This window comes from Capricornis sumatraensis, chromosome 3 (genome assembly GCF_032405125.1).
Source record: "Capricornis sumatraensis isolate serow.1 chromosome 3, serow.2, whole genome shotgun sequence".
NCBI lineage: Eukaryota > Metazoa > Chordata > Mammalia > Artiodactyla > Bovidae > Capricornis > Capricornis sumatraensis.
The window spans coordinates 165,289,389-165,310,536 of NC_091071.1; the positions used below are offsets into that span (position 1 = coordinate 165,289,389).

The following is a 21,148-nucleotide window of genomic DNA, read 5'->3' on the forward strand; positions in this document are numbered from 1 at the left end:
TCAGCTGAGACCTGCTGTTGCCCTACCTCAGCACTTGGTGAACACCAGGTACTTTCTGGCGGTGAGGAGGATGGGCCTGGCCCCCACACTCACCCCACATCCCACCATGAGAGCGCACCAGGAGCGAGGGGCTTTCCACTCAGATCCCCGAGAGAAGTTGCTCCATCATCCTGTCTCACCACAACCATTTCCTTCTCTAAAAACTCCCTTCCCCACAGGCCCTGAGGCCAGCCAGGCTCTTCTCAACACAGAGGGACTAGGCCACGCTGGGCTCAGGAATGTCCCAGGAGGCCCTCTTACCTCTCCCACGGCCACAGAGGGTGTGTGCCAGGTTGGCCCCAGGCTGGGCCCGGCCTGAAGCTAGCCACTCTCTGATAGGAAGAGTCACACACTCCCACTGTTGCAAAGCCCTCACACAAAGAGCTCACTTGATCCTCACAGCCAGCCCGCGTCGTGGAACAATTATTACCAATGGCCCTTTTCCAGGTAAGGAAAGTGAAAGCAGGAAGGAGCTCTGAGTAATAACGACTTTTCCGTCTGACTGAGCAGGTTGTTCCTCCTAAGGCTCTGCTCAGTAGTGTATCAGCAGAGCATCAGGTTCTGAGTTCTGTTTAGCTTTCGCAGACTTTTTTGGAAGTTGCCTGTGAAAGAGCGAAGCCTCACCCGTCGTTTCCAAAGCGGAAGCCCCCGGGATTGGGGAAACAGGAGCAGGAAAGGAGACTTGACTTAGCGAAGTTCACACACAAGTGAACTAACTGGCTGGGGTCGTACTTGGCGGCAGGAACCACCTGCCAGGCTTGTACCCTGATACCCGGGCTGCCGCCTGCCGCCTCCCATCCCTAAGGCCTCAGCTTCTCGGCCCTTCCGGAGCTCACGCCTCCGGTGGGGCCGCAGACTGTGGGAGCCGGGTGTGCTGAAATCCGTCCACCTCTGTGGGTGGAAAGATTCCGACCCCATCCTCTTTGGGCGCCGGTAGCTCCTCCAGCCCCCGCTGGCCTCCCTGAGCCTTCCAGCCCTGCCCCCGCCCCTCCCCCTATACGCCAAGCACAGAGACTTGAAAGGCTCCACCCCCAGCGGTGCGACAGGTGTAAGGGGCGGGGCCAGGCCGAAGCTCTGCCCCTTTACCTGCGGAGGCCCACCTTGGGTGACGAAAGGTTCTCTCCCCCTAGAAGAAAGAAGGTCTGGCTGGTAGTTGTCGCCAGCAGTTACTGACTCATACACTCATCCATTCTTTCATTCAACCTCCCTGATGTTTATTCATGCACTTCCTCGGCAAATTCTTAACCCCCTTCTAATTCTCTCACTAGACTCTTCCGGACAGCCAAACTGGATCACGCCTTTTTCTGAACCCTGGGGACACAGAAATGCACAAGGTGGACACAATCTCTGACCTGGAGGAATTTAGCAGTGCAAGGGGCACGGCAGCGTGTGTCTGGTACTGTAAAGGATGGGCTCAAGGCAGCAAGGAAACAGTGAAGAAGCGTCATGTGTAAGAGCATCCAGGCAAGGCTACAGAGAGGAGTGGTGTCCCACCCGGATCAGGAAGGGAGCAACAACTGGCCAGGTGGGGTTAGCAATAGTAACAACCCAAATATAAGCTCTTTGCAGTCTCTTACTGTGCACTTTGGCTTCCCTGGCGGCTCAGCGGTAAAGAATACGCCTGCCAACACAGAAGACGCGAGTTTGATCCCTGGGTGGGGAAGATCCCCTGAAGAAGGAAATGGCCACCCACTCTAGCATTTTTGTCTGGGAGATCCAATAGACAGAGGATCCTGGCGGGATGCTGTCTGTGGGGTCGCAAAAGAGTGGGACACAACTTAGCAACTAAAACAACAACTATGTGCTTTATTTCCATTAATTTTCACCTTTATCACAATCCTGGGAAGTAGAGATTATCACCTTCATTTTACAGATGAGAAAATTGAGGCTTCAAGAGTTTAAATCAGTGTTGTAAGAAAGGAGAGAAGGTTAGCACTTCCCTTGACAAGGATGGAAGAGGCTCTCCGGCCTGACAACAGCATACGGTTAAGGCATTGCCACCTACTTCGTGGCATCTAACCACTGTTTTTCACCCCTGGCGGATTCAAGTTGATGTATGGCAAAACCAATACAATATTGTAAAGTAATTAGCCTCCAATTAAAATAAATAAACTTTTTAAAAAATTAAGAATAAAAAAATCAAACTACCAAAAAAAAAAAAAAAAGAGTTTAAATCAATTGTCCAAAGTGATACAACCAATAAATACAAAACCCAGAATCTGAGCCAGGTCCATTTCTGAGTTTAGACCTAGATTTAAGTTTAAAAATACAGAATGTTAAACATAAAGGCCTGGAGGCTATATCAAAAATATTAGCAATGGTAGTCTCTGGGAGATGAGTTTATATTATTATACATTTGAATTATGTATGAGATGAGATATCTACATATGTTAGAATTCACAATTTCCCTATGGTAGATTAGTTTTGCTTTCTCCAATTATTTTTTTTTCTCTCAAAATGGAAATTGCTTGACAGTGGTGTTTTTCCCTTGGTTACAAAAATATAGGGTCATTTTTTGAAAATCAGCCCATTTAAAAATAATCATTTCCAGTGATTAGTTTCCCTCTGTGTTTTCCTAACTTACTGCATCAAGCATTTTTACTTTTGTAATTCAAAAGCAAATGCTATTTTTAAGAAATGAATTGCACACATCGAGGACTGAGTGATCCGAACAACTAGAGCTCAGACAGTTCCTGAGAAAAAGGCTTGGGGGTTTTGGTTGACCTCAGACCAGAGTGAGTCATCCCAGTGAAGTAGCTGCCAAACACTGGGCAGACAAGTAGAATCATGGGTCCCAAACTGGAGAAGGAATCCTCCCTTGCGCCTCAGGGCTGTCAGACTTTAGGTGGGCTGGAGAGCTGCCCTGCAGCTGAGGAGAACCTAAGTGCAGTTGAAGGACCTTGGAAAAGAGGCACCCGGGGAGAGGTCTTCACAATACACGTACAGTTGGCATGCAGGTATGGGCAGGGTGACCAAGAGGGCTTAACTTGTCTGGAGAAATAGTGAGCAAGGAGAGGCTAGAAGCCCATCTCACTAACTGATCACATTAGAAGACCTCCCTAATGTTTGTAGAATAGGAATAGGAAGAGATACATCCCCAACTCAATATCTCAGACAGAATGTGCTGGAACTATTAACAATAGTGATAACAATAGTTATCATAATAGTGATAACAATAATGAGAATTGGTGTGTGCCAGACTCTGTATGCCTAGCACATTATAGGTAATACATTATTTAATATATGTAATTATATACAATATATAATACTAATTATGTTGATTATTATATATAATACATGGTATGTTATATAATTGGAACTTCCCAGGTAGCTCAGTGGTAAAAGAATCCTCCTGCAACATAGGAGATGCAGGTTTGATCCCTGGATTGGAAATATCCCCTGGAGAAGGAAATGGCAATCCACTCCAGTATTCTTGCCTGGGAAATCCCATGGACAGAGGAGCCTGGCAGGCTACAGTCCAGAGGGTCACACAGCGTCAGACATGACTGAAGCAACTTAGCACATACACAAGTGTGTGTCTGTGTGTGTGTGTATGTTTGTGTGTGTGTATAGTTAGGCATAAAGAGCCTGGTTGGTATATATATATCAGTGGCTTTCAAATTCAATCTATACTAGACTCCTCCGGAAGGCCTCTTGCAACACAGACTGCGACTGCTGGGTCCCATTCCAAGAGTCACAGATTCAGTATGTCAGAAGCGGGGCTAATTCATAGGTGATTAAATGTGGCTGGTCTGGGAATCATACTTTGAGAACCACAATATACTTTACCTTATTATTTGTCACAACCACCTTGCAGTAGAGATTCTGTTATTATCCCCATTTTACAGATCAACAAACAAACAAAACACATCATCTGAGGTTCCTCACAGAGGCAAAATTACTGTTTACAGCTAGTAAGTGGCAGAACCTAGATTTGAATCTAGGCTTTTCTGATGCCAAAGTTCATGCTTAACAAAAACAATCAGTTCTTTTTTTTTCAATTAATTGATAAGTAGAAAACAAGATTGCATTGTTTGAAATTAATACAACATTGTAAATCAACTATACTTCAATAAAATTTTTAAAAAGATTCTATGGTTTGGTAACAAACTTGTAAATTGTTCCTTGGAGTTATCAAAAAAATGTCAAAATTTTGATCCCCAGAAGAAGCTGGACAGGAGTTACCAATGTTTCAGAGGTACAGAAAGAGCAATGCCTTGAGGGAGGAAGAGGGACTTTGGATATACCTTGTCCAAGTTTTCTCAGTTCTCTTACAGTTTCAGGATCTTGTGCTGTGGGTTCTCTGCTAGAGCAGTTGTTCTTCCTTTTCTTAGGATGCAATATACCAAATGTGCATTGATCATCTTGTTCAATTGAGCAGGGTAGGCTGAATGATGGCCACCAATGATATCAGGTCCTAAGCCCCAGAAGCTATGAATGTTACCTTATATGGCAAAAGGAACTTTACAGGTGTGTTTATATCAAGAATCTTAGACCTAAACAGACATTTTTCCAAAGAAGACATACAGATGGCCAATAAACACATGAAAAAATGTTCAACATCACTCATTATTAGAGAAATGCAAGTCAAAACTACAATGAGGTATCACCTCACACTCTTCAGAATGGCCATCATCAAAAAAAAAAAAAAATCTACAAACAATAAATGCTGGAGAGGATGGGGAAAAAAGGGAACCCTCTTGCCCTGTTGGTGGGAATGTAAACTGATACAGCCACTGTGGAGAACAATATGGTGATTCTTTAAAAAAACTAGGAATAAAACTACTATATGATTCAGCAATCCCACTACTGGGCATTTAACCTAAGAAAATCGTAATTCAAAAAGACACATTTAATACTTAGGAATAAATCTACCTAAAGAAACAAAAATCCTATATATAGAAAACTATAAAACACTGATGAAAGAAATCAAAGATGACACAAATAGATGGAGAAATATACCGTGTTCATGGATTGGAAGAATCAATATAGTGAAAATGCATATACTACCCAAAGCAATCTACAGATTCAATGCAATTCCTATCAAGTTACCAAAGGTATTTTTCATAGAACTAGAACAAATAATGTCACAATTTGTATGGAAATATAAAATATAAAAAACCTCAAATAGCCAAAGCAATCTTGAGAAAGAAGAATGGAGGAATCAACCTGCCTGACTTCAGACTATACTACAAAGCTACAGTCATCAAGACAGTATGGTACTGGCACAAAGACAGAAATATAGATCAATGGAACAAAATAGAAAGCCCAGAGATAAGTCCACTCACCTACAGACAACTTATCTTTGACAAAGGAGGCAAAAATATACAATGGAGAAAAGACAGTCCCTTTAACAAGTGGTGCTGGGAAAACTGGTCAACCACCTGTAAAAAAATAAAACTAGAACACTTTCTAACACCACACACAAAAATAAACTCAAAATGGATTAGAGATCTAAATGTAAGACCAGAAACTATAAAACTCCTATAGGAAAACATAGGCAAAACACTTTGACATAAATCACAGCAAGATCCTCTATGACCCACCTCCCAGAGTAATGGAAATAAAAGCAAAACTAAACAGATGGCACCTAATTAAACTTAAAAGCTTTTGCACAACAAAGGAAACTATAAGCAAGGTGAAAGGACAGCTTTCAGAATGAGAGAAAATAATAGCAAATGAAGCAACTGACAAAGAATTAATCTCAAAAATATATAAGCAGCTCATGCAGATCAATACCAGAAAAATAAATGACCCAATCAAAAAATGGGCCAAAGAACTAAACAGACATTTCTCCAATGAAAACATATAGATGGCTAACAAACACATGAAAAGATGCTCAACATCATTCATTGTCAGAGAAATGCAAATCAAAACTACATTGAGGTACCACCTCATGCCAGTCAGAATGGCTGCTATCAAAAAGTCTACAAACAATAAATGCTGGAGAGAGTGTGGAGAAAAGGGAACCCTCTTACACTGTTGGTGGTACAGTGTACACCCACTATGGAGAACAGTGTGGAGATTCCTTAAAAAACTGGCAATAGAACTGCCATATGACCCAGCAGTCCTACTGCTGGGCATACACACCAAGGAAACCAGAATTGAAAGAGACACGTGTACCCCAATGTCCATTGCAGCACTGTTTACGATAGCTAGGACATGGAAGCAACCTAGATGTCCATTGGCAGATGAATGCATAAGAAAGCTGTGGTACATATACACAGTGGAATATTACTCAGCTATTAAAAAGAATGCATTGGAATCAGTTCTAATGAGGTGGATGAAACTGGAGCCTATTATACAGAGTGAAGTAGGTCAGAAAGAAAAACACCAATACAGTATATTAACACATATATATGGAATTTAGAAAGATAGGAATGACAACCCTATACATGAGACAGCAAAAAAGACACAGATATAAAGAACAGACTTTTGGACTCTGTGGGATGATTTGAGGAAATAGCATTGAAACATGTGTATTACCCTACATGAAATAGATGACCAGTCCAAGTTCGATGCATGAAACAGGGCACTCAAAGCCAGTGCGCTGGGACAACTCAGAGGGATGGGGTGGGGAGGGAGGTGGGGGTGGGGAGGGAGGTGGGAGTGGGGTTTGCGATGGGGGACGCATGTCCACCCTTAGCTGCTTCATGTCAATGTATGGCAAAAAAAACCACCATGGTATTGTAAAGTAATTAGCCTCCAATTAAAATAAATAAATAAATGTTTTTAAAAAAGACACTTGTACCCCAATGTTCATTGCCACACCATTTACCACAGTCAGGACATGGAAACAACCTAGCTGTCCATCAACAGATGAATGGGTAAAGAAGTTGTGATACATGTATAAAACAGAATACTAATCTGCCATAAAAAGGAATGAATTTGAGTCAGTGGATGAGTAGTGAGGTAGATGAACCTAGAGCCTGTTATATACAGAGTGAGGCAAATCAGGAAGAAAAAAACAAATATCGTGTATTAACACATATGTATGGAATCTAGGAAGGTGGTACCCATGAACCAATTTGCAGGGCAGGAACAGAGACACAGACATAGAGAATAGATTTGTGAACACAGCGGGAGAAGGAGAGGGTGGGATGAATTGAGAGAGCAGCATTGAAATATATGCATTACCATGTGCAAAATGGGAAGCCACTGTACGACACAGAGAGCTCAGCCTGGTGCTCTGTGACAACCTAGAGGGCTGGGAGGTGGGAGGGAGGTTCAAGAGGGAAGGGACACATGCATACTGATGGCTAATTCATGTTGTTGTATGGCAGAAACCAACACAACATTGTAAAGCAATTATCCTCAAATTAAAAATAAATTCTGTAAAAGAAAATTAAAATGGGGAGATCATCCTGGGTTATCACAGTGGGCCTATACAGTCGCAAGGATCCTCACAGGAGAGAAGGCAAGCACAGAGAAAGAGACTGGAAGATGCGATGCTGCTAGTTTTGAAGATGGAGGAAAGGCCACAAGCCAAGGAATGCAGCTTGATTGAAAAAGCAAGGAAACAGATTCTTCCCCAAAGCCTCCGGAAGAAATGCAAGCCCTGTAAATACCTTGATTTTAGCCCCTGCGAGACCCTTTTTGGATCTCTGACCTCCAACTATAAGATAAAAATATTGTCTTAAACCATTAAATTTATGGTAATGTGTTACAGAAGCTACAGGAAACTGTTATGAAATTAAGTGCTCCAAATAGAAAACTGCCTCTGGTTGTCACAGAAATGTGTAAGCCAATAAATATGCACACATCCAAACTCAAACTCACATGGCTTCTGCCTTGTGCATATAAAGGAGCAGGTGCAGGCGGGTGCCTCAGTGGCTTCTGGCCTCAAAGAGTGAGAGTACCCGTAGCCATCTGGACCCACACAGACCACTTCTGGTCTGTCTTCCAGTAAGTAAGAAAGCAAAGGTGATTCATTCCCTCAATAAACACTTACTGAGTACCTGCTCTGTGCCCGGTTTCATGCTGGATATGGGTATGAGAGATGAGGCAATCAAATCCTCGTGGGCTTCCGGTCCAGGGGTGGGGCACAGAAATGCAATGCTCTTTCACGTTCATAATTATAGTGTGGGTGTCTCAGAAGGAGGCTCAATTCAAAAGTCAGCACCCAGGTGGAAAGCACATATCATTCACAATTACACTTGAAAACCCTTAAATTACCTATAATGCACAATAATTTTTAAAAAACTAATGAAGTTGATTGCCTGATTGTTCTTTTTTCCCCCAGAAATGACAGCTTTATTTATTTATTTATTTTTGACTGTGCAATGCGGCATCCAGGATGGTTCCCTGACTAAGAATCTCACGCAGGCCTCCACCATGAAAGTGCCATAAACTAACCACTAGGCCACCAAAGAACTCCACACAATAATTCTTTTGTATGCTTAGATCTGAGAACTCAGCCAAAGGGAGTGACTAAAGGAAAGGCTGTCTTAAGATATCTGCACATTGAAGCCACTCTGCCTTTAAGAAAAAGACCCTATCTCTAGGGGTGAATTGAGATTGGGCAGAGAATTTGGGAGTGCTCCTGGCAGCTGCAGGGTGATTCCAATCTGTCTTTATATTAAGCATCTATCATCTTAGTGAATGTTCAAAGATTAGTTTGTTTTTATGAGGATAATACAAACTCTGGAGTTGCATATTTGGGGGTCAGTTGGAGGATGAAACTGAAGTGAAAGTGTTAGTTGCTCAGTTGTGTCCAACTCTTTGCAACCCCATGGACTGTAGCCCGCCAGGCTCCTCTGTCCATGGGATTCTCCAGGCAAGAATACTGGAGTGGGTTTGCCATTCCCTTCTCCAGGGGATCTTCCTGACCCTAGGGATCAAATCCTGGTCTTCCGCACTGCACTGCAGGCAGATTCTTTATCGTCTGAGCCACCAGGGAAGCCTGATGGAGGGAGGGTAAGTTGATGTTTTAAATGTGCTTTGGATATGAATCTACAGGGCAAACTGTGGTCAGCATTATTATAGAAAAGAGCTGAACCCATGAGAATCTATGGTTGGGGAAGCATGGGGTTCCACATAGGTCTTCCTAGAGGAAGTGACACTGAACTGATACCTACAGGTCAGGTGGGCAGGTGAACATTAACCAGGCAATACCACTAACTGGGAGAATATTCCAGACACACCAAAGTACCTCAGATGTGGCTAGAGTTGAGACCTCCTCTGTAGACTCAAGACAGTGACACCCACACACTTTTGCTGCCCAAAGAAACTCTGGGACTCGCTGTCCTAACACTGAGACTTTTAGGGATTCTTGTCTGTGAACCCTAGGCAATGTTCCACTTTGTAGGAACTGCTGGGGACTTCTTAACACTAGGGATTTCTTGCTCATGCATGGGGAACTGTTTGTTTTCTGGAACCATGTGGTGAGGCTCTGCAGGGAGTGGTCCTAGAATCTGTCCTGACATTAACTCGCAGAGTGATCTTGGGCCAGTCACTTCTCTCTGAACCTTGATTTGTCCATCTGTAAAGCGGGTTGAGCCCTCCTCTGGGATTGTGGAGAAATAGCACCCTACAGTGGTTTGAAACCCCAGGCTATGGCACTAGCTCTGAATGGGAGTCCTGACTCCACTATTTACTGGGACCTGGGGCAAGTCATTTTACCTCTCTGAGGCTCCATTTCCTCATCTGTAAAACAGGGGCCTTTGTTCTCATCCCTCTGGATTGTACGAGGATTAAGTGAGATCAGGGACATAAAGCATTTGTTGCCCTTGCAGCTGCAGTCATTTTTTGTTATGGTTGTGAAATGGAATGAGTTAACTCTGCTGATTTCTGCAGAATGCACCACCCTCAGGGTTTACCACCAGTGCAATCTTGGCAAACAGCGTCAGAAAGTCCTCTGATGGATATTCAGGGAAACACCCAGAACTGGGTAGCTGCATTTGGCAGGAACAGAGGAAACTCCCCACGGGGAAAGTTATGATGGGTGGGCGGTGGCTGCACTAACTTGTGAGTACAAAGATGATTCCCAGACGGAGCTGTAGGAGTGGGCCTGGGATGGAGTCTGGGTGGCCTGAAATAGCTCAGGGTGGGAAAGGAAATGTCTCTTGCCCTCAGCTGGTAACCAGGACCAGGACAGCTGGGACAGAATGGGCAGGAGGAGGACTGAGTCTTCACTCGACGATGACCAGCTCCTGAGCCTCTGGTCCCACCCCACTCTGATTCTGACCATCTGGTGTCTATTCATATTGCAGCTTAGACAGTCTGACTGTGCTTTATACAAGAGATAGGAAACTGAGTCCCGGAAAAGAACAGGGACTTGCCCAAGATCAACAGCAAATCAGAACTAGAATTGACATCTCTCAGTTTCAGATCCAAGAATCTCTGACTGCATCAGGCAGCCTTCTTGACTCGGTCAAGTGAGTGTGTAGCTGGTAGTTGCCTGGCAACTGCAGCAGTCCCACATGTTTTCTATCTCCACACTTTCATGGGAATCAGGCCACCCAGTGACTGGGCTCAGACCTCAGAGAGAAGTCTCTAGCTTACGGGACAGCTGGCAAGAAGGTTTCTCTTTCTGATGCACTGACCAGGGCAAGGCACAGGCAGTTCCCTTCTGGGTTCTAGGGGTCCTCCCAGGCATCGCAGACTTGTCTGTCTTTCCAGCTCAGGGACAGACTCCCACGATGCCTTCCCTCTAGGCAGAGCTGAGCTGTGGGCTGTCAGCACACACAGCAGCAAGTGATGGAGAGGAAAAGCCAGCCGAGGCCTTTCCATCACCACTAGGAGGCACCTTAGGAGAGTGCCTCATTGGCTAAGTGACCGTAGTCAGGTCACTCCACCTCTCTGAGTTGGTTCCTTCATCTGTAAAATGGAGTTCATCGTATCTATCTCTCACATCTGGATAAGGAGCAAATGAAACAATGAATGTTAAAGTACCAGGCCTGGAAGTGGGTACTTAGTATGATACCTGGATCAGTTAGCTTTATTAATTTTAAACAAGCCTGCTCTAGGTTATCTAGCAGAAAAGGGCCAGAGAATTAGGCTGGGAGGCTACATGGCTAAGAAACGACACCCCCAGAATGTAAGCACATGGTGCAGTGTGGGCAGCGTGCACTGGGCGGACGCTCTTCAGGCTCACTTCCCTGACACCCCTGTTTAACACTGCACCCTCCTTCCTCCTCAGCATTCTCCGACCCCCTCATCCTGCTTAGCCCTTATCATTTTACTGACTATGGTTACAAGTTATCTGCTTTCCCTTGTAAGCACTGTGAGAGCACGGATCTTTGTTTTGTTCACTAAACAAAGTATGGCACATAGTAGGTGTTCAAAAATATTTATTGAATGCATGTCAGTAAGGTCCCTGAGGTCACACAGCTGGGGAGCAGCATGACTGTAGTTAGAATCCGATTTTATTTGACCCCAAAGCTATAGAATCTTCTTCCTAGGGCTGTTATGAGACTCAAATAAGTTCACTTGTGTTAGTCACTTAGTGCCTGGTATACAGGTTTTTGTACCATAAACATGGGCCATCATTATCATCGCCATCATCATCATCATCATTATTACCATTATTATTGACAGGGGCCCCCTCTTCTCTCCTCGTGGGCTCATTTTTCTAAACTCCATAATAGTTCATCCAGCAATCTGGTGTATGACTTCAAGCCTGGGCAGACACACTGACATGACCCTCAGGAAAGAAAAATACAGGTCCCTCTGAGCAGCCCTGGTGGCAGGAAGCCCTGCCTCCCCCTTCAGACTCCCACTCCCCCAACCCCCAAACTCCACCCCCACAAGACCCAATCCTCTATGTGGCCCCGCCTATATTGTAACTGACCTGAATTGCTCTCTCACTGCGGCAAACAACACAGACTTCCTGTGTTTTGAGAAAGGGGAAGTCCAGCAATTCACCTTGAATCACTTGTTTCAAGAAGGAAGCGCCTGCAGTTCGCAGAAGGTAGCGGAAGGTGGAAGCCTGCCCAAATAGAGAAAGGAGGATTCTAGGAGTCCCACCACTTTGTGACTCTATGCTGAGCAAGTCTCCTCTCTGGCCTTTTCTCATTTGGAAAACAGGAGAGTGGTCTTTATCTCACCCACCCCTCTGCGTTGCACTAGTATCAGTTAGTGTGTGTGAAGAGCTGGGAATATGTAAACATTTGTGCAACTGGAAGGTCTTGAAATGGCCCCCAAGTCCAAAAGTTAAAATACCCTGATCTGGATTCAAATCCTGCCTCCGTCACTTTCTAGCTGCGTGTTCCTGGACATAATGGAACCTCTCTGAGTCTTGGTTTCTTTTTCTATGAAATCGGCTTTTGGTTTGCTCAGCTGTGAAATAATAGCTTATCTCCTAAACTGGTTTTGAGGGTTAACTGAGAATCGCACGTCAAGGCTAGGAGAGACCTGGGCACAGAACAAGCCCTCAAGAAGGGTGGCCCTTGTTTTTAATCCTCGATGACCTCTCACTTCCTCACCTCTCCCATGTGTTACCTGTCCAGTCCCTTTTGCACTCAGGACAAATCCCCTTCTGAGACTGCTTCTCATAGACCTTCCCCCACACCTATGAGGCCACAGATAATTGTGAAAATAGCTTTACTGATTACAAAAGTAGTAAATCCATGCTAGAAAAAAATTTAAGCAAATAAGTAAGAAGAAGAAAATAGAGATTATACATAACTTCACCACCGAGAGATAATCACTATCGATTGGGTGACTTTCCTTCCTGATTTCTTTTTAATGAATGTGTAACAGGATGTTAAATGCAAGTTTCCTGTCATTTTGGCAGAGGTAACAAATGCCACGAACCATGGACCACCCAGGCAGGGCATGCCTGAAGGATGGAGAAACCATTTCTACCAGCAGTATCCCATCACCCACCTTATGAGAGGTTGCGTCTCTGTGTGTGTGTGTGTGTGTGTGAGAGAGAGAGAGAGAGAGAGAGAGATGAAGGGAGAGGAGAGGCTGGTTAGGAGGGATTTCTTTTGGAGAGAATTGTTGCTTATTCTTTTGTCCCCACTGTAAAACCCCCTCCACCCGAGAGAGGTGGTAGACTTGAAGGGAACAACCTAGTGAGTCTGAGATGTACCTGGGGTCTGCAGACCAAAGAGAATGGCAAGTATAAAGCAATGGCACTCTCTTCTATTGTTAGAGGAACTACTGACTGAAACTGCCCACCTTGGCCAGACACCAGAGTAACCGCTTGCATGAGCAATCTTAAATAGGAGGTCCTGGTAAGGAATGTGGAACTAACAAGCTACCACCAACTGGGAGAATTCAGGAAAGGTCAAAAGGAGAGAAGAAGGTTCATATCTCCTACCAACTCCCCAGAACCCTTCTCACTGGGATCCATCTTGGCTGAGTGATGGGTATTCCACTAGGAAGGACCCTCAATCAGAGTGATCAGCCAGAGGCAACCCAGGCACTAGCCTAATTACCATGAAACTCGAGACTTCAAGCCATGTGGTGGAGTAGTCCTCCTGGGTTCTCTTGCCTTCCTGCTCTCCGCCTGGGCACCCCTTTCCAATAAAGTCTCTTGGACTGTCAGCACATGTGTTTCTTTGGACAATTCATTTCTGAGTATTAGAAAAGAACTCACTTTCAGACCCTGGAAGGGGTCCCCCTTGCAACTCTATCACTCACACTTCACCCAACACAGAGCTTATCAGGCTGAATTTTTAAATATCCACCGAGTTGTCTGCCTCGCAGCTTGTCCTGGAAAAGACTTTCAGATGTCTAGGCCTTGTATCCCCTAGCACTTAGTTGATGTTTGATAAATGTCCTGGTGAATCAGGAGAAGACTGAAGAAGCTGTGGCATCGAAAGCAGAATGAGCAAGGGTTTTAGACCCACACAGATCTAAGTTCAAATCCTGCCTCTACCACTCCGTAGCTGTGTTCTCTTTGGGGAAGTCACATGATATCTCTTACCTCATTTTTTTTTCACTTGTACAATGAGAATAATTTGAGCATCTGTTCTGCGAGTTTCAAATGAAATGAAATCAAGCAATGGCACATAGTACATGTTCTAGCAATGATGAATGAATGAAGACACTGTAGTCTTGGAAACTGCACAGTGGCTGGGCCTCCTAAGAATTCCTCTTTGAAGTGATACAGTTCTGGAATTTCTGGATTTTTTTTTTTCTGAATAGTTTCTTTATCTATCAAAACTATTTCTGGATAGTTTCCCTGCTCCTTTTTCCATCATCATCATCATATTATCATTATCATCAGCTGCTAGTTGTATGGAAATTCCATGACCTGGTCTCATTTAAATCTCACAGTAAACCTGTGAGATCTATAATCCCCACTCCACAGGCAAGAAAACTGAGGCCTAGAAAGGGTGAATCACTTCCTTAAGAGCACGAATACCTTAGACTTCAGGGCGCTGCTTTTGGTCTTCCTTAACTAATTGATGTAACGTGTACTCAACACCCCCTCTGTGTGTCAGTCACTTGAAATTACCGGCTTGGCTCCTGTCCCCTTATAGATGAATGAGAAGGACAGACACACAAATTAAAACAATAATTATAACTCTGCATGGTAAGTGCTGTCCAGAAAAAACCCAAAGAAGATGATTATTTCTTCTGCTCAGGGCAATTAGCTGGAGAGCAAGTTCTTCATCAGTAAAATGAAGATTATGATAATATCTCATACAGTCACTGTGAGGATTGTAGAGATAATGTATGTACGTGCACAATGTCCGGCACAAGTAACCACTTAGTAAATTATAGCTGGTTCTTTATTACTGTAACCTAGATGTCAGGGATCTCCTGACCCCTTGAGATCATGGGATGAATCCAAGTGCCTATTCCAAAACCCTCTCCAAGATTACTGCAAATTCCTGGGAGGCTTTATGTCTTGTGTTCCAGCTACTGATCCAGCCTGTACTGTCTTTGGTCAGCACTATACCAAAACAGATGGAAAACTTGGCCCCTTCAGCCATTTTCACAAACACTCCAGTTGAGGCAGCCTCAGCGAACACAGGAGATTTTTTGAAGATCTCCAGGAATGGGAGACAGAGGAAGAGACCACATCATAGTTATATCAACAAAAGACCTCAGAGTGGAATTCCCTGGTGGTCTGGTAGCTAATACTCCACAATCACAATGCAGGGGGCCTGGGTTCAATCCCTGGTCAGGAAACTAAATCCTCCATGCCGAAACTAAAACCCAGCACAGCCAAGGCTGTGGTGGGTCCTCATTGCATCACTTGGGCTTTCTCTAGTTGCAGTGAGAGAGGCTACTCTTCACTGCAGTGTGTGGGCTTCTCATAGCAGTGGCTGCTCCGGTTGTGGAGCACAGGCTCAGGTGCACAGGCTTCAGTAGTTGCAGCACGGGGGCTCAGCAGTTCCAGCTCACAGGCTCTAGAACACAGACTCAGTAACTGTGGCACACAGGCTTAGCTGCTCCATGGCCTGTGGCATCTTCTCAGACCAGGGATTGAACCAGTGTCCCTTGCACTGCAAGGTGGATTCTTAATCACTGGACCATCACTAGTGCCCAAATAAATGGTTTCTAAGAAATGATTTAAAAAAAAAAAAAGATCTCGGGGTGAACTAGTAATACACTGGTTCCCAAGAGAGCCTTAACAGCTCTTCTGCTTCCCTCCACACTATTCCTCAGCTGTGGCCAACTCCTATCTCCTGGTCATGGGTATATGCCATATGGAGCTCCGAAGAAAGCTCCAATTTCCCTTCCAGGCATTACCCCACTGTGTGAAGCCTTAGGAGTTGGGGAGTTGGCTTCCCCTCCTGTCTTCAGGTCACCCCCTCACCCCACCCTTTGTAAGTCCAAGCCCCTCCCTGGCCGTCATGCAGGCCCCGATGAGGATGGGAGGAAATGTTTGCTATCATTCATAGCGGTTGATGCTGGTGGGTCGGTGCCCCAGGCTGGCTTCCTGCTGTCTCACTTCTACCTCCCACAATCCTTACCCTTACTCTTGGTTTCTGCCCATTTCCCAAACTCAGTCCTCCAGTTTCTGATAGATTCTCTGAGTCCTCAGTAGCTTAAAACATCTAGAATCATTTTAGGGACAAATTCAAATCCAAGTCCTCTCCCTTATTGCCTCCACAACAGCTGCCTCTGAGAGCTTCAAGATCATACCTTCTTAGAGTTTTTCAAAGTATTTTCCCAGCAAAAGGCATCCTCTTTCCTAAAGAGAAGAGGTCACACACTGAGGTCTACGAGCTGCATCTGGTCCATGGGATGTTTAAAAAATATTAAATCAATATTTTAAAAGTGAGCAATTACACATAAAAATCTGGGTTTGTGGTTTTTCCTGCACACTCATAATATCTGGCATCATAGGATCCACAGTCCCCCCAAGGAACGTGCTGGCCTCAGTGGAGAGCTGGGTCCCTGCCCTCTAGGCATAAGATTTTCTTATGCCTCTGCCCGCTGGCCCTGTTTATTTCTCCTGCTTAACCCTGTAGTCTTTCAACTTTGTGATTTTTGTTGAGACATTTCAGCACCAGTTGCCACCCTCCATTGAATTATAATAAAGTTCAGTTCAGTTCAGTTCAGTCCCTCAGTCATATCTGACTCCTTGCGACCCCATGGACTGCAGCATGCCAGGCCTCCCTGTCCATCACCAACTCCCAGAACCTACTCAAACTCATGTCTATCGCATCAGTGATGCCATCCAACCATCTCATCCTCTGTCGTCCTCTTCTCCTCCTGCCTTGAATCTTTCCCAGCATCAGGGTCTTTTCTAATGAGTCAGTTCTTTACATCAGGTGGTCAAAGTATTGGGAATTTCAGCTTCAGCATCAGTCCTTCCAATGAATATTCAAGACTGATTTCCTTTAGGATGGACTGGTTGGACCTCCTGGCAGTCCAAGGGCCTCTCAAGAGTCTTCTCCAACATAATAAAGTTAGGTCTTGTAAATGTGCTATGTTCGCAAAGGGTACCCTAGGCACAAGGTACAGCAAGAGTAGTCACCTGAGTATGTACGTGACGGCTGTACCTGAAAGGGTAGGAGATCCAGAGGGACTGGGTCTCTAATGCAAGGGGGCCGTGGGACTGGAAAGGGTTAACCTGGGCTTGGCTATGAGGGGCCTTAATGCTCCCCTATAGGGTTATTGGGAGCCAGGTAGGGTTTAAAGCTGGGCTACACAACATGAGGTGTGTGACTGGGAAGCTAGTGGGGCCGGGTAGATTGAGACCCTCCTGTTCCCCGCTGTTCCTGCAGGAAGCCCAGCGAGAGCCTGGGGCAGTGGTCCAGATGGTCCAGGGACGCTGCGGCCGGCCTGCGTGGCTGCAGTGGCGGTGATGGCTGGGAGGGATTCCGGAGACAGCCTTGCCGGGGAGTGGGTACGCTTGACCTTGACGGAAAAAATTGCATGCACTGCGGCTGCAGCTTGCTCTACTCCCTGCCCCTCCCCCGCGCCGCGGACTGCGGCGGAATCCCGGCGGCTCGCGGAAGCTCACGCCCGCGCGGCTGCAGCACGCGAGGAATGGGGGCGGGATGGCCGGGGTGGCACCATGGCGGGGATGCCCGTGTTCCCTGGAAGGCGAGGAGGGGAGGAGATGGGGAGGCAAGTCACGTGGTGCCGCCACCAGTCACAGCCCGATTGGCGGATCCTGCCGCGGAGCCAGCCGCCCGGCTCGGGTTTCCAGGCACGGAGCAGCCCCCTCCCCTCGTTAGAGCGCCCGGGGGTGCGCTGGCCCCTGGCGGAGGAGGGTGGCGCGGCGATCCTGCTCTCTCCGTTGGATGTAAGGCAGCCCGCTCCTTGGCTGCTTGCCGCGGTCTTCACTGCAGCTTGGGAGGTCTGATTATTGTTTCCGTGAGCACATCCTTTCTCTGCTTATCTTCTGCCTTCTGCCCCTCTTAGAACCACCATGCTAGCTGGAGGCCAGCTCTCTTTGGGCTGGCTGAGGCGGGTTTCTTTCCCTTGCCACAATTTTTCAGTTTGGAGCAAATCAGTTAACCTGGCTAGACGTGGGAAGATTAAAACAGAAACCCCACAGGCACGTCCAGCCCCACACATCCAAACCGACATTTTTCTCTTTCCAAACTACGCCTTCTTTTGGTCTTCATCTGTTTCAGCCATCCAATCTATGATAAAAACCTACTAAATGTACCTCCAAAATAGCTCTTAAAAATCAGTATCTAGTATTTTTCTTTAGCATTCATCTTGATTTGTAACTGTGTTTATTTGTGATTGTATGTTTTACCCCACTGGGCTGTGTAAGCTCCATGAGAACCGGGACCTTGTCTATTTTGTTCATTGCTGCATCACCAGCACAGTACCAGGCACGTGGTAGGTGATTAATAAGTGTTAATGGAATGAACAGATGCATAGCAAGCACTGTGCTAGGTACTTGGTGTGAAAAAGGGTCTCAGATTTTAAGGTGAAACTACTCAGAGAGTTCCCTGGTGATCCAGTGGCTAAGAATCCAAGCTCCCAATGCAGAGAGCCCGGGTTTGATCCCTGGCCAGGGAACTAGATCCCACATGCTGCAACTCAAGATCCCTCGTGCCACAAGGAAGATTCCGCATGCTGCAACTAAAACCCAGCGCAGTCAAATAAATATTTTCTAAAAGATGAAACATAAAGCTCTAACCTCAAGAAGTCATCTATCCAACAAACATGCCCTAAGACCTTTTCTACACCAAGGGCTGGGGGGAACTGGTGCACAAGATAAGTAAGACTGCATTTCTACCTTCCCCCTACATCTTGGGTCTGGGGGAGAACCACACATGACTAACTTTGTAAGATTTTGCGGTACTAGGGAGTCAGGTGTGGTGGCACCTACTGATCTCTAGAGTCAGAAGAGCCCAGGATTTGAAATCTGGTGTTCTAACTTCCCAGGCCAGTTTTGCTGCCTTCTGGGTGTGAGACCACAAGTCTCTTCTCTCTCTCAGGCTCTATCTCCTCATCTTAAAAATGGGGATAACAATGGGACATCCCCGTCAGTCCAGTGGGTAAGACTTCATCCAATCCAGGGGATGTGGGTTCAACCCAGGGTCTTGGGAGCTAAGATCCCACATATCTCACGGCCAAAAATCAAAACATAAAACAGAAACAATACTGTAACAAATTTGATAAAGACCTTAAAAATGGTCCACATTAAAAAAAAACTTTAAAAATATATGGATAGCAATATCATCTCAAAGGGCTGAGACATGAAAGCATTAAGTGTCAGGTTTTATGACAATGTTGGGTGTAGGTGGGTGACCATAATTTTTAGTTTGCCTGGAACAGATTGATTGACACCTGTTGAGCCAAAGCAATTGATGATAGCATTCCCTTTCATTCTCAAATGGGGCTTTTCCCCTCATAGCTCAGCTGGTAAAGAATCTGCCTGCAATGCTAGAGACCTGGGTTCAATCCCTGTGTTGGTTGGGAAGATCCCCCTGGAGAAGGGAAAGGCTACCAACTCCAGTATTCTGGCCTGGAGAACTATAGTCCATGGGGTCACAAAGAGTTGAACATGACTGAGCCACTTTCACTTTCATTTTTCACTTTTCATTCTCAAAAGTGTCCTGGGTTTGGACAGTAAATCATGTGGTCATCCTAATAATAGGTTTGATTGACACTGGGGTTATTTACATCATATCCTGGGAACATGAGAGGAGGTGAGTCTGAAAGTAGAAAGGAGGGTGATGACCATGAAAATGAACCTGATTACAAGCAGAGGGATTAGCATTTGCAAAGAAGCAAGATGCATGGAAGGAGATGCAGCTGGTTGTGGGGACTGTAGAAAGTTTTGAGGAAGTGTTGACACAAGCTTTCTTGTCCACAACTCCATTAGACTGTTCATCTCCATGACCCTAGTAGTTGGCAAACAGCCTTCCACAAAGTATAATACATGTTTGCTGAATGAACAGATGAGAGTCCTTCTCTTTCCTGTCATCTTCCTGAGTCACTGCTCTGCTTGTATCAAGTGGAGACACAGAGGAAAAAGTGACAGGAATTGCTTTAGTCCCTTGCTTCAAGGTTGATGGATTCAGGAGACAAAACCCAGAAGAAATGGGGTCATAGCAAAGTCCAGTGGTATTTATGAGAGGTCACTTTTCTGCCAAAGCACTGGTAGTGGCAGCTTTGAGCTGAGGCAGGGTTTGTTTGAGAACCAGAGCCAAGATAAGCAAGCATTTGGTGTGTTGAGCTTTTCAGCAAGCTATTCAACAATTCTGCCAGTTGTTTCTGTCAGCTGCACAGGAGGAAGCATCTCAAAGCCAGCTGGGTCTGTCTGGAATCAGAGGTCCCCAGGTCCTTTAGCACACTCTAACCCAAGGAACAAAGCAGCCTTCTCCCCCATCTTTCATCCCTACAAACAGGCACACATCTCCTCCAACCAACTGCTCAGGACATTGGTCGCCAAGAACAGAGTCAATGATGATTATAGGGAACTGTGGCTGAGATAATGTCACTTACTATTATAAATAGTACATGCCTCCCCACTACATTTTTCAGCCTCCTTTGCAATTAAATTGAGCCTGTATCACAAGTTCTAATAGTCTATGAGTGGAAGTAACATATGTCATTTCCAGGCTGAAGTATTTAATTGCTGCTGCACAACCCTCCTGCTTCCCAGGTGGCGCAGTGGTAAAGAATCCGCCTGCCAATGCCGGAGACACAAGAGATGCAGATTCGATCCCTGGGTTGGGAAGATCCCCTGGAGTAGGAAATGGCAACCCACTCCAGTATTCTTGCCTGGAAAAGCTCATGGACAGAAGAGCCAGGTGGGCTACAGTCCATGGGGTTGCAAAGTGTTGGACATGACTGAACACATGTGTGTACACACACACACACACACACACACACACACACACACACACACACCCTCCAGCTCTCTTTCCCCTATTGAGGCCATCCTTAACACCTTGGGTTGAGGTGGTAGAGCCCAGGAAGAAAGTGCCATGGACCTCTCTGAGTGACCAGGAGAGTGCCTTGCCCCATAGGCAGGCTTTGTATGAGTGGGAGAAATATACCAATGTGTTAAAGCATTGAGATATTCAGGTTGTTACCGCAGCAGAGCCCAGCATACTTTGACCAGTATACAGAAATCAATTGTTGTTTTAGCCATCTAGCACCAAATCTTCCTCCTTGAGGAGGAACATTTCACCTCCTTATGGACCTCTTTGGTATTGCTAAATCCAATGATCACTTCTCTGTTCTTATACTTCTCAGTGGAATTTGTCATAATTGACCACTC

General features: G+C 45.5%; 1 non-coding gene across 1 annotated transcript; it reads left to right on the forward strand.

Annotated features, from left to right (window-relative positions):
• Positions 1–1,945: 1,945 nt before the first annotated feature.
• LOC138077329 (U6atac minor spliceosomal RNA) lies at positions 1,946–2,070 on the forward strand. The gene has a single exon (XR_011144776.1). It is a non-coding gene; the product is annotated as a U6atac minor spliceosomal RNA (small nuclear RNA).
• The last annotated feature ends 19,078 nt before the right edge of the window (positions 2,071–21,148 follow it).